The sequence below is a fragment of the Myzus persicae genome, unplaced genomic scaffold (genome assembly GCF_001856785.1).
Source record: "Myzus persicae strain clone G006 unplaced genomic scaffold, MPER_G0061.0, whole genome shotgun sequence".
In the NCBI taxonomy this organism is placed as follows: Eukaryota; Metazoa; Arthropoda; class Insecta; order Hemiptera; family Aphididae; genus Myzus; species Myzus persicae.
In genome coordinates this window covers 1194311-1207437 of record NW_019103933.1, presented here as the reverse complement: position 1 = coordinate 1207437, position 13127 = coordinate 1194311, and positions in this window count along the sequence as shown.

Genomic DNA, 13127 nt, shown 5'->3' with positions numbered 1-13127 from the left:
AAGGTATATTCGATTTTAATTTGTTGTATTTTATTAATGCTAATTGTCATTAATTCCTTATCAGTGATCAAGTTAATAAAGTGAATAATCGATATTTATTTTGACCTAATGTATCAGAAAACGGTTTTTTCTCTTAAATTATAAATTAATAGTATTTATTAGTTCTGATGTAGATGAATTCATTCTTTTGAACTATTGCTATTTTTTAATTTATTGTGCTTTTCAATCGACGGATGTCAATTGTCGATTATAGAGGTAAATAAATTAATAAATAAATTTCAAAATGTACGTTTGTTATAATGGCTGTTCAGTTTTGCTGTCAGCTTTTTAACTTATGGATATTTTCTAACTGTCATCGATCAGAGTACCTGGAAAAGAAAACTCGAAATATTTTGTACGGTTTTCTCTCGGAGTACAATATTAAATATATAATTTGGAAAAAATAGTTTTTTTTTTAGTATGAAATACATCCAGCGATTTATCATAACAAGCTGAAGGATATTTTTGATTTGAACAGCCCAAGTCCTACCAAGCGTAATAAAAGTGTGACCCTTTGTTATATTACACAAAATGGGCTAAAATAAATCTACACCAAAATGTGATACACACAATTTATATAAAATCTTCTATACAGGCATACCGACAGCAGATAAAGTTTCTCTATTTTTTTTTTACATATTATTTTACTTAAACCTCATTGATCGGGAGTGTTTAATAGCGAAAACATAATATTTCGTTAGGAGAATAAAAGATGCAAGTTTATTATTGAGACTATCATTCTTATTTATTAATTCGATACATTTGTTATATTTGATTTCATGTTTTTATATTAGCTTTTTGAAATAATGAATACACATAGGCACTTATCAAAGATTTTAATTATTTCGGTACAATAATGTTGTATATAATGGTATATTTAATAATATTATTAAATTGTAACAATAAGTTTTACAGTTGAGTTACAAAAAATAAATTATATTATTTTTGTTTGTTTCGTGAACCATAATTTCTATTTTAAGTTCATATAATTATATCATACATTCGTATACACAAATTATTATAGAAAGCTCATATGGTATCAGTAGGATTCGTGCGTACAACTTTACTTGTACCGTACAAGTAAAATAATGATCTATTATAAGTGTGTTTATATCAGGTATATTTTAGCAATAATTGAGTTCTGTACAAGTATAATATTATCATTATGTAAATAAATTTTATTTTTTATTTTATTTTTTATACTATTTTGTTAGTTCTTCGATTTAAATATACATATAGGTACTACCTCAATTATTACAAATTAAATCCTACTATATATCACATATCGACACATCGATCGGTCAGTGTCCATTTGTTGTTTCATGTAAAATACACATTTATATACATTCTATATAAATGTAATGTAAGTGACAAGTGTACACTATTATACAAACAATAAATCGACACGTTATTCTCGTACCCTACAGGTATATAATTCGCGTCAACCATAAGGTGCTGTACAACATAATATCACGTTTGTTACAAAGTTTGTCACTGTCACGGTAATCAAATAACATCGTATGATGTATGTCGTATTGTCGTGGTAGTGTGACTGTTAGGTATTGACAAGTAGTTCATTTTAAATCAAATCTTAGTTATTTTATTCACGCCAACGAATGAAAAACTAAACAAAAGAAAACCAAAGAGGTCGCTCCGTTGTACAGAATATTTCAAAATACACGACGCTATATCGAGTAGGTCGCTATAATGGATGTGTTGTATTTGAATTTAATGGGAAATCATTGTATACCTATATACAAAAAACGGCTGTGAGCGTAAATTGTGAATCAGTCTCTTTTATTATTTTTAATTAATCTACTCCCCAGCTAGGTAGTATGTATTAGTACGCTAAGTTGAAGTACGTTTTTCAAAAAAATAAAAAATGCATATAATTAACTTATAAGTCAACACCAAAGTACAGTAAAATGGTTTAAATAATAGGTTCATGGTACAGGTTCACCGTGGGTACACATCTTTATAGGCAAAACTAAAGAGTTCGACCAGGTGTGGCATGATAGACTGCTTTACAAATTAAAATGCCTTAACACACTTACAGGTATCTACAACATTATACTATATTTAAATCTTTTTTCTATTTTCGTAATTTCACCATTCAAATAGATAGAACTGACTTGGATATCAAATAAATTAATGCAAGTGCACAAGGATCGAAAATATCTCCAATGCTTTTAACTTATACATATCCGATTTCATCACAACAGCGAACACGGTAATAGCGCCTAAATGTGGACGATAGTGTCGTATATCCTATAGTTACGATAACATTGAAAATGCGACAGAAAAAACATCCAAACTCAAATCGATAAAATTCAAAAATGGGTGCAAAGATGGAAAATTGTCCTCAATCCCTCGAAAAGGACAGCAGTTTTCTTCACTCTACGTAGACTCAAAGATTATGATACTCTAAAACTCGACGGTTAAAATTTAGAATACCAACGTTTAAATATATTGTTTCAACCAATTATCGTAATTAATCGTCAAATTTCATTAAGCTGGAAGTGTTTATTATTGGTTGGTATATAAACAAATTATTCGTCGTCTACTCGTATATGCTGTCCCGGGCTGATGTCAATATTTTCTACAATTCACATTAATAAAATACAAGTCCTACAATCCAAAGTTTTAGCTATGTATGATTTCAAATGCCCTCATGGATTGTTCGAAATGATGCACTGCACACAGACTTAAAACGATCAAAAACAGCATCAAGTATATATCGGTAAGCTTCTTCAGTTATTTACAAAACGCAAGTGGTCCACAATATTTCGCTGCGCCCGTCCTAAAATACGCCAATGTGTTTGTCCCCACAAGGTTTTAATTAGGTAGATAACTTTTTGTTAAATTGTATAACAGTTATGTGTAACATAATTATGGTTTAATGATAAATTAGAAATATTACTATAGGTACTACCAATGTTATCCGATATACAAATGTGAAAAAGCAAATATAAATTTACTTCAGTTTAGATGACTGTTGATGTCAAGAAAAACTTAAAAAAAATACTCCGTATTATTGATAGTTCAAAATTAGACTAAATATTTTGAAAATGTCATTGTTAATAGAAAATAATAATACAACGTAATGGCGAAAAGTTTCATTTCCATGTTATACTGTTACTCATATTTTTTGAATAAGTAAAAACAATATAACTAAAATCGTAAATCTGTATAATGGATCAACAGTATCAGATAACAGATATCTGTATTAAAAAATCTCAACGGAATTCGGCAAAGTGGAATGCGTCGCTTTTCATGGTTTCGAATAGTTGTTCTTCAAACATAATATTTTTCCTCGAAATAGGTAGGTAGTTAATCGGGGATAGCTGGTGATGCGCAATAGAATATTATATTAAATAGCGCTGCCGGAAATGCTCAAATTATCCAGTGATCGAAAGACGGAATTTTTAATCCCACATATTATTATATACTAATACTGATATCACATGTATTATTTTAGGAACCAGGTAGTATATAAACACACTGTCTCACTAAAATTATATACTTTAAGGACGAGGATTTATCAGGATTACGGCGGCGCTCGGAGGTAGTTGAATTAAGCATATTATAATAAATATTATGTGTATTTGCATTACACACAGTATTGCTATCGTACGATTTTAATATTATACATTTTTTTCTCGCAGTTTTTTGGTTTGCGAAAAGGATTAAAATATTATATAGTGCCTAGTATGCACACCTGTTTGAAGGATGAAGACGTCGTCGAACCAACCGAAAATAATAAAAATAACAACTAGTTGTTTTGTTGTTATTGTATTGTATTACTTTTGTACTCGCGAGTGTGTGAAACTGGGAACATAATATTATAAGTGTATCTTACAATTATAATAAGACCTGGAAATAAATGAATGCTCTATAGTAAAAAATATCTCAGAAAATACTATGAGAAAATATTTGTATGCCCTAATAACTCAAAATAATACACTTGTTTAAAATGTGATGAAAGTATTTCAATTTTTTATAAGTTTAAATAAAATTCGAAATTTTTTTTTTTTAAATTACTCAATTTTGGAGGTAACTATTATATTTTATTACATTTCATTCGCTTCGGTTTTTCGGATTTCTCTTCAGCTTTTGAAAATAATTTATAATTAATGTACATTTTGTTATAGCGTCTGATTGCTATATACCCGAGGGCATACGAAACTATGATGAAAATTGAACCAGTTAAAATTAATTCACCAACCTCGATACCAATTACAAATACATAGAGAATATAAGTTTAGCGATATAGACACGTGTAAGGTGTATTTACAGTATACTGACAAAAAACACTGTACAAGTGTCTGCATTGCAAAATTCAGTTAAAAATGTTGTTTTTACAATCATTGAAAGGTCTACAACGTTATATTATTAATTATTAATTATCATATTGTAAAAACCATATGTGTTATAATTTACATGTATTCACTTATACTTGTAATTTTAGTATGTATATTTTCATAGCAATGGCGAAGTATAAAATAAATAATACTAGTAGGTAGGTATTAATACGTGATAATATTTCGTACACTAACAATCAGTCACAGAATATTCGGTCGATTCAAATATCAAACAAATTAATTTCGACTGAGCAAAAATTAATAATAGTCCTTACTGATTCGTCGAAATTCCGAACTGCATTCTAATTATGCTAAACGTGTATAATCATTATACGCTGTGTAGGGTTTCCATCAGGTGCAATCAACATTTTTACCGCCCTATTATCTGTTAATATAATATAATGACCCAAAGATGTATTATAATAGTTTAACATAATAACATTTATCGTCGATGAAGCGGTTTTCATTATTTTTATGTCCGAGTATCACCAACAATTATGTACATATTGTTATCATTAGATAAAGGTAGGAATAATTTATTGTAAAAAAAACAACTGTGAAAATATATACAGCTATCGTCATATTATGTTTAATATCTACATTCTACATGGAACCGTACATTATATTTTTGTTGTAGTTTATAATTATTTAATATGATATATATAGCCTACACATTTTAAAAATGTCCACGTAAGTTGATATACTTATGAAAAAATGTATGCCAAAGCCAGACATATTATTTTGTTTTAGGAGCTTTATTTATATAGATTCTAAGATATGATTATAAACCGCCTGTTCGATACTCATAAATCCGCTAATGTCAAATAAACATAATTTTGATTTTAATAATAATGGACATTTTTTTTACAAGAATAAATAATATTTTACGCACTTATGAGCTTTTCACGTACCACTAGTCGACCGCAGGTTGAAAACCGCAACATAAACCTAAAGTGGGTATGTTGGAGAGCAATGTTTAGTGCAATAATAAACGACTAATACATCACCAAGTATTGTGATATCAACCAATACTGCCTCTCTGCTTTTTTTACGGTTAACAAAACCTCGGAAATAGCTGAGAACCTTTATATTTTGGCAAAATTTTACTTGAGTTTAGAATTTATAATGTCAATTGAACACAATAGATTAACCTATTATCAAATAATACGTCAATATAATATAGCACAAGTGGCCTGGTGTGGCACGACATTTGGCTTCAGTCACGAAAACGTGTTCTGAAGTCAAGCATCAGCCGGTGCCACTAATTCCCGGATGGGTGACCACCCGAGTTCTAGTGACAAAGCTTCGCCACATATACACATGTGTTCTAACCAACCTACATTTAAAAACCTATTAAAAATAATAACTACCTAATGGCTTATGTGGCTATGTCGCCGTAGGTTAATTAATGAACAAAAATGTATGTACCATATTATACCTATTATAGCTAGTATTCTATTAAAATTCAATCAATTTTAGTTTTATCTATTTTTATTCGTATATTATATACACGAACTACCTACTATAATTTAGGTTTATTATTATAACGATGACAAATTTTGAATTTAAAATCAATAACTTTTTATAATACTACTATATTAATACAATCTAGATACCAGAAATGGTGAAATCCATTTAATTACAAACAAATTTATTTTGACAGAGCCGAAATTATTAATAGTACAGTATTCATCGAAACGTTGAACTGAATTCTAATTATTATGGTAAACGTATGCTTACATAAGCACATAATATTATAGTATGTTATTTTAATAGGAACAGCCAGAAGTGATACTATCTAGAAAATTAACGTTTCCATATCATGTGTGGCAGAAAGTACCATATCAAATAGTTTTAATTAATCATAAAATATTACAGCATTTGCTTATAATTATAGTTGTTTTATAATTATACATGCGGTCCTTATAATAATAATTAATAACCATAATATGAAAAAAACACCGAAATATATGCATATGTACCGTGGATTTTTTGAGGCGACAAGTGTCGATGTCACACAATTTGATACGAATGATTTTTTTTATCAGACTATGCTCAAAAACCGTGGACACTTGTAGTTACGAATCAATTAAAACCACGCAGGAAACTCGTTTCGTGGATTAACATTTAAATTGTCCATTTACACAAATGAACCCGTTAACGATCTGGGGGATTGCAGTCAATAATAAGGTATAATAAATATTATTATAATAATAAACGTCTAATACTGCCGACGTTTTGTCTCAAACGTGACTTTACGACAGGCCGAGGAATAAAATGTTACAAATTATTATAATGCACCGTCGTCGATGCTGTTGCGTGACAATGACACACGCGGAAATCATTGAAGGTTTATCAACAACGTATTATTATTTATTATAAGGTATTATGATTGTATTTTAAATTTATAACACGCACGTCACATAATATTCCCATATTGACATCAACATCCGAACGTCATGCACCTACGCCGTAGAGGAGGGGGGGGGAAGGGCTTAAGTTCTGTCACACGATTTACATATTATCCGTAGTCTCTGCAGACGCTCGATCTCTCGGTGTATACCTAGGTAATAACTAATAATCGCTTACCTGTACCTACCTATATATAAAGTACGGGTAGGACGTGAGTTTGGCAGAACACGTCTTATTATTATCGTCATGAAGTTGCGCACAAATTATTTTATAAGTAGGCACCTACATCTAATACAATATTGCTGTGATTTTGTAGGAACGTCGATGGTGTATTTTACCCTTGTAAAAAAAAAAAAATAAAACGTTAACGGCTAAATCATTAAATAGTTGTTCTGACGTGTTTTTCGCAAACTAATCGTGTAGTGGGCGTTCCCGTATCCCGTGCACCGTGCCTATTTAGTGTGCATATATTATGCAGTATAGATTATATTTTTTATAATAGCCACGGTTTAATTATTATTATAAATCGTAGTACCTAAGCTAAAAGTGGTCGTATTAATAGTATGTAAACGAGTTGGATCAAATTTTAGTGTTTTGTTTTTGAAATGTAACTACCGACTGTTTCACCAATTTAATAACAGAGAGAGATAAACGCATAGTTATGTTTTAATTTTTAATTTTATTAATATGTTACAATACTAATTATACTTACTGAAAACAAATATTTCTCAGAAACTAGATGATTTAAATATTGAAAACATTTTTGTAAATGCATATGATGGGATATGTACCAACTGGTTTGCACAAAGTTTAAGTATTTTAAAAACTTAACACGAAAGCGACTACAATTTTTCGATTAAACAATATAGAAGGCAACCTTGTAGAAATATGATTAAAATAATCTGCTATAACATTCAACAATACTATGGAGGGATGATATTTTTATTTATTTTAAACAAATGATGATTTATGAATGCAATATCTAACAGAAATAAATTTTTTTATCAAGTAGCACAACATAATAAGTATATGGATCAAATAAAAATTATCCAGTGATAACTGAGGACAATCATTTCATCACAGGATAGTGCTTTGTCATTTCATTATTTATTTCTAACACAATTTACTATCGCCATAGAATGGTATAGAAGTAAAAACATAGCTGAATAGAGCATAATAATATGTTTAAATAATAAAAAAAACAAGGAGATTAAGTATCCTATCTACTGTCAATTACATATTCTTAACGGAACGTATTAAAATTTAACAATGATGTACTTTTTAATTATTTGTTTTAATGTCTGTCATTTCCTTTTGGTATTTTCGGAGCAGTAAAAATGATTTGATTTATATCTTTGAGGGTTGTTCTTGGTTGAAGAGTGAATCTATTTGGTACTTTGGGTCTAAAGTGAAATTTTACAATACTTTTACGGTACAGTTAGGAAATAGTTAATATTTTTTACTTAAAACCGATTTTAACTAAAAATCGATTCACTGTTTGATTGTAATTCGAAATCAAATATTTGCATCGAGTTTGGTCATTTAATTTTTACCAAATATTTAAATTATATTTATAGCCGAATTTGACTAGAACTGAAATCTTTTTCATAATATTTTGGCTCTGTGTATAAATAGTATGAAATATTTGTTCAATAAAATGATATAACACTAGCTGATCCGGCAAACGTGTTTTGCCAAAAAGTTTTTTTAAATATTGAGTGGACCCGGCGAACTTAAAGCCTTCAGATAAACTTTATAGTGATAATAAAACATATAGTAAAAGAATTTATTTATTGATTTATTTGAATTGAAACACATCACAATCACATTTTGCTTTAAAACATATAGGTTGTCATTTGAAAAACAAAAGTTGGTATCGCCACAGGATAATCCTTAAATGTTGTGAAAAATCTAAGTACACGAAAATATCGTATTTAACTACACTTAAAAATTCCGAAAATCAGAATTTGAATACATGCATAATTTAAGCATAAAAAATGGGGTGATCATGCTTAAAAAATCACCCAACAGTACGCAACGGGGTTCACTTATTATAATATCTACTAATACCTATATACCTATAGTATATACATAATATATGTGTAGCCTACATAAAAAGGGTTTTTCCGAAAAATTTTTTTCGTAAAAACCTTCTCCTTACAATTAATTAAAAAATTGAGCCAAACCAGCACAGCCGTTCTCAATTGATGAATTGTTATACATTTTTGGCTCCATTTATATACATACATATATAGATTATATAACTATTATTGGTTATCAAAATAGTCTACTTTGCTTTAGGTTTTTTTTCAATTTATGTATGATGCAATTTTTGTTTTAGCTGTTTTTGGGTAAAAAACTTGAATATTTAATATAAGGTTTCAGTTAAACGACTGTGATGCTTTGCATTGACGTCTCTTTAAAATAAAGTGCATCTACAACGTACATTGTCATAAATCAAAAGTCTGCAAACAGACGGTATTGTCATCGACAAAATAAACAAATCGATCGCAAAGTTAGGTGTAGTGAAAAATGATAGTAATATACAAAAGTGTTTGGGAATAAATCAGTTTGTGCGTAGGTATATCGGGCGATTCAGTTGAGCGCTGTTGTTGTCGCAGCAATTCGTATATAATAATTCGTGAGCGAGCGTAAAAGAAAGAAAAATCGTTTCGCAAGATCCGTTGAAAATCTCACACCTGGGTAATATAGTCAGTGTATGGCAGTTAAGACCTCCGAAGGCTCATATTGTATATAGGCATTAGAGTATGGTATCGTATAGTACACTTAATCCGGTTCCCAAACGACTTAAGCCCCATTGGACCAAGGTCGTCGCAGAAACACATTTCATAGCGGGTGCACCTCGGCGTGGTTCCTCGTATCCGCGTGTGTGTAGCTGTGCTCTACCGATATTCAAATGCAATCGCGGTCGTATTGTTTTGTACGAACGTGTAGTCGACAGAGACCCCTATGTGTGTGTGTGTGTGTGTGTGTGCGTGTGTGTGTGTATGCGTGTGTGCGTGTGTGCGTGTGTGTGCTCATGACTATTTGTAGACGGGGCGAACACACGCGGCCACACGGGTATACATGTATTCCTTTCAGCAGCCGTGTGTGTACTAGAGGCGCGCTTTTATCCCTCTCACGCGGTCTCGTCATCATTGTGCGCCGCGTAAAAGCAGGTGTCTGGGGGAGGGGGACGGATCGTCCGTGCACATGAACGCGCGGCCTGTAACGCATAAGAGGCTGGCGGGCGGCAGCTGACGTCGGTGGGAAAAAAGCGAAAGAAAAATAATAATAATGAAAAAAAACCGAAATCGTCTTATTAATAGGCACCGCGGCGGATCCGAAGTCGGGGGGGAACCGTCGCCGATGCCCCGGCCATTATTCTACGGACTCGTATGTAACGGTTTCTTCGCGGTGCGACCCGCTCCCGAACGCCTCGCGGACTTCCGAAAACGGCAGCTGCGGCGAAGAGCTGCTCTCCGTGCCGGGGAAAACACGAGAATACATTTTTAAAACGCATCTTTTCGGGACACGAACGCGATCTGCGTTCTTTCACACGTGTGTGTGCTGTGTGCGTGTGTGTAGCACCGGTGAGAACGGTCGCTTTTCTTATGGCCATCGTGTTTTCTCCATACCACTACCGCGGTTCCGATCGATCCATTTACATCCCATTATAACTTTTATTTATCTGTTTTTGTGACCGCCGTCGTATATTATGCGTAAGTACAATATTAACCGTCCGAGAGTTGCTATAGGTACTCGTTTGTCGGGCTGAGTTCCAGTTCTGCTATGATCCGTAGGTGGGAGAGGCACGGGGGGGGGGAACGTTCAAATACCCTTATAAACGATGTTTTCTCATATGATAATACTGTTGTCGTATTGTTTATAATACAATAATTTGTCGTCGGCTATAATGATCCGATACGTTTTATTGTGTAGGTATACCTGGCTTCATTAATATTAATAATAATTATATGATTAAGCGTCCTTTTTCTTGGATTACGATTCTCCTGATACACCTGGTGTTGGGCGTCATGTGGTTTCGTCCATCACGTGACCCAGGTTGATGTAGTAATACCTTCGATCTATGCTCTATACTCTATAGTGTAAGCATTTGAAAGCATTGATCATATTATATTCATTTCAAACGAAACAAATTATCTGATAAAAATGTTATAGGTAATAAATTACTTATATTTTTTACTTTGCATACAAATGCATATTTGGTGACTTTTATGGCCACAAGTCCTCTATCCTAGACTAATAATACTGCTTAAATGTACAAATTTAAATTTTTTAGAATTATTATTGTATACAATACATAATAATTTATAGATGCTCTTTGATGTTTCAATGAAATACAAAATAGAATATATACTAAAATATCATTACTCAGAAGTCGAGCAGTATGTTCTATATTATGTAATACCAATGATTATATATTTTTACAATATATACTCAATTTATACTTATGCTTATATAATATAGTTTACGTATGAATCAAATTTCAATAACTTTGATAGCTTTCAAAATTTCAACTATGCTTTTTCTACTTTGCACGACAATAATTAAGTTTCACTGTAACTGCCAACGTTATTATTGTACCTATCTGTAATTGTTGCAAGATTAATACTTGACATTTGTGAATTATTATGATTTACAATGCAGTCTTTTATTCTATATATTTGGGTTTGGACCGAGAGTATCGTCCCGAGGGTCGACGATCCTGAAAACAGTTAAGAAAACCTAAATTTATGGTAGGAGCGAGGATTCAAGCTCACCGTGTACCACACTAGCCATTGGCAAAGACGTATTCATTTTGCACCAGAGCGACTTGGACCGTAACAGACCGCCTGTGTATATGGAATTAACGGGTCACCGATCGCTAACTGTTAGCTTACACATAATATATTACATTTGCAATCTGTTCAATTACCGATAAAGTATACCATAAACTTAAATTTTGGGACGGATAGTGTGAGGGAGAATGCTAGGCTCGTGGGCCACATGAATTCAATCCGATAGTTTATATAGCTTATACTAGGTTTATCCTTACACGTTTTCGTATCTTTATCAATTTATCAGTTCAATCTAAATTGATTGATAACTTGATAAATATTATAATATTATACAGGAATATTAAATTTGTTGTCTCCGTCTTACACACGTATCACATAGGACATTTTCGATCACTAGATTCAATAGTATGCTGTAAGTGTGGATATTAGGGTGAATTAAATAATCATCAAAATTTAAGTTAAGAACATTATCTGTTTTTAAGAGTCAGTTTTTATTCGGTATTTTAATTTTCAAGTTAAATATATACATGCATAGTTGGCGACCTCTTAAGTGCATAATCTATCATCCAAATTTGTTCTTGTTTTAAATTCGTCAGAAATAGCTTAGTCTTTTTTATTGTATTGCTGGGTTAAAACTTAATACTTAAAATCAATAAATTAATATCATCTTTATTTTAATGAACTATTTATTATACCCAGTGTGAATAATAAATTATGTCAGTTGTGTTGGGGAAATGTTTTCAATTATATGGAAGATATTGTTCGTCTAAGTTAGTAGGTGGAGCCGAAAGTATGAAAACCAGTAACATATATTGAAACAAAATTAATAATATAAAAATATGTTCTTGTACGAATAAGCATTAATTCGGCATAGTATTACCTGGTAGATATGTTACAATAATATTATTCAGAAATGGTATATTATATTATCGTGTACATAGGTAGGTGTAATATATAAATGTTTTGCTCCACAAATAATTTAAATTTATTTTGTATGTGTAACGTAGTGCATAATATGGAAGGTTTGTTAAAACATGCCTAAAAAAAATGAAAACTATTTTGTTATAAATCAATGTCATACTTAGGTAGTTAGGTGAGTAAAATATTTATTCGATTTTATTTTTCGTAATGGTGATTTAATTAACATTGGTGTTACGGATATTGTTGATGATAGATTGTTGTTTAACTCATACGTATAATGCTAACGAATCGTGAACGTCGTGTACTGGACTCAAGTACAGCTGGCCGCGAGATAGGTAACTGGTTTTCCAAGTGTCTTGTCAATGCGAAGGGACGTTGACTAACACTCAAGCCATTAATAGGCTCTCGAGTGTGGTCTGGTTTGAAAAGCGATAAATAAATTGAAAATCAATTAGTTGTGTTTCGTAACCATCTTCCGATTTTTGATTAATTTGAATAACGTCAAGATTACATTAAACAGGTGTTTAGACACAGAACGATATTATTATTAAACATAACTTAATAATAAAACTTTTTACTTAAACTTATTGTA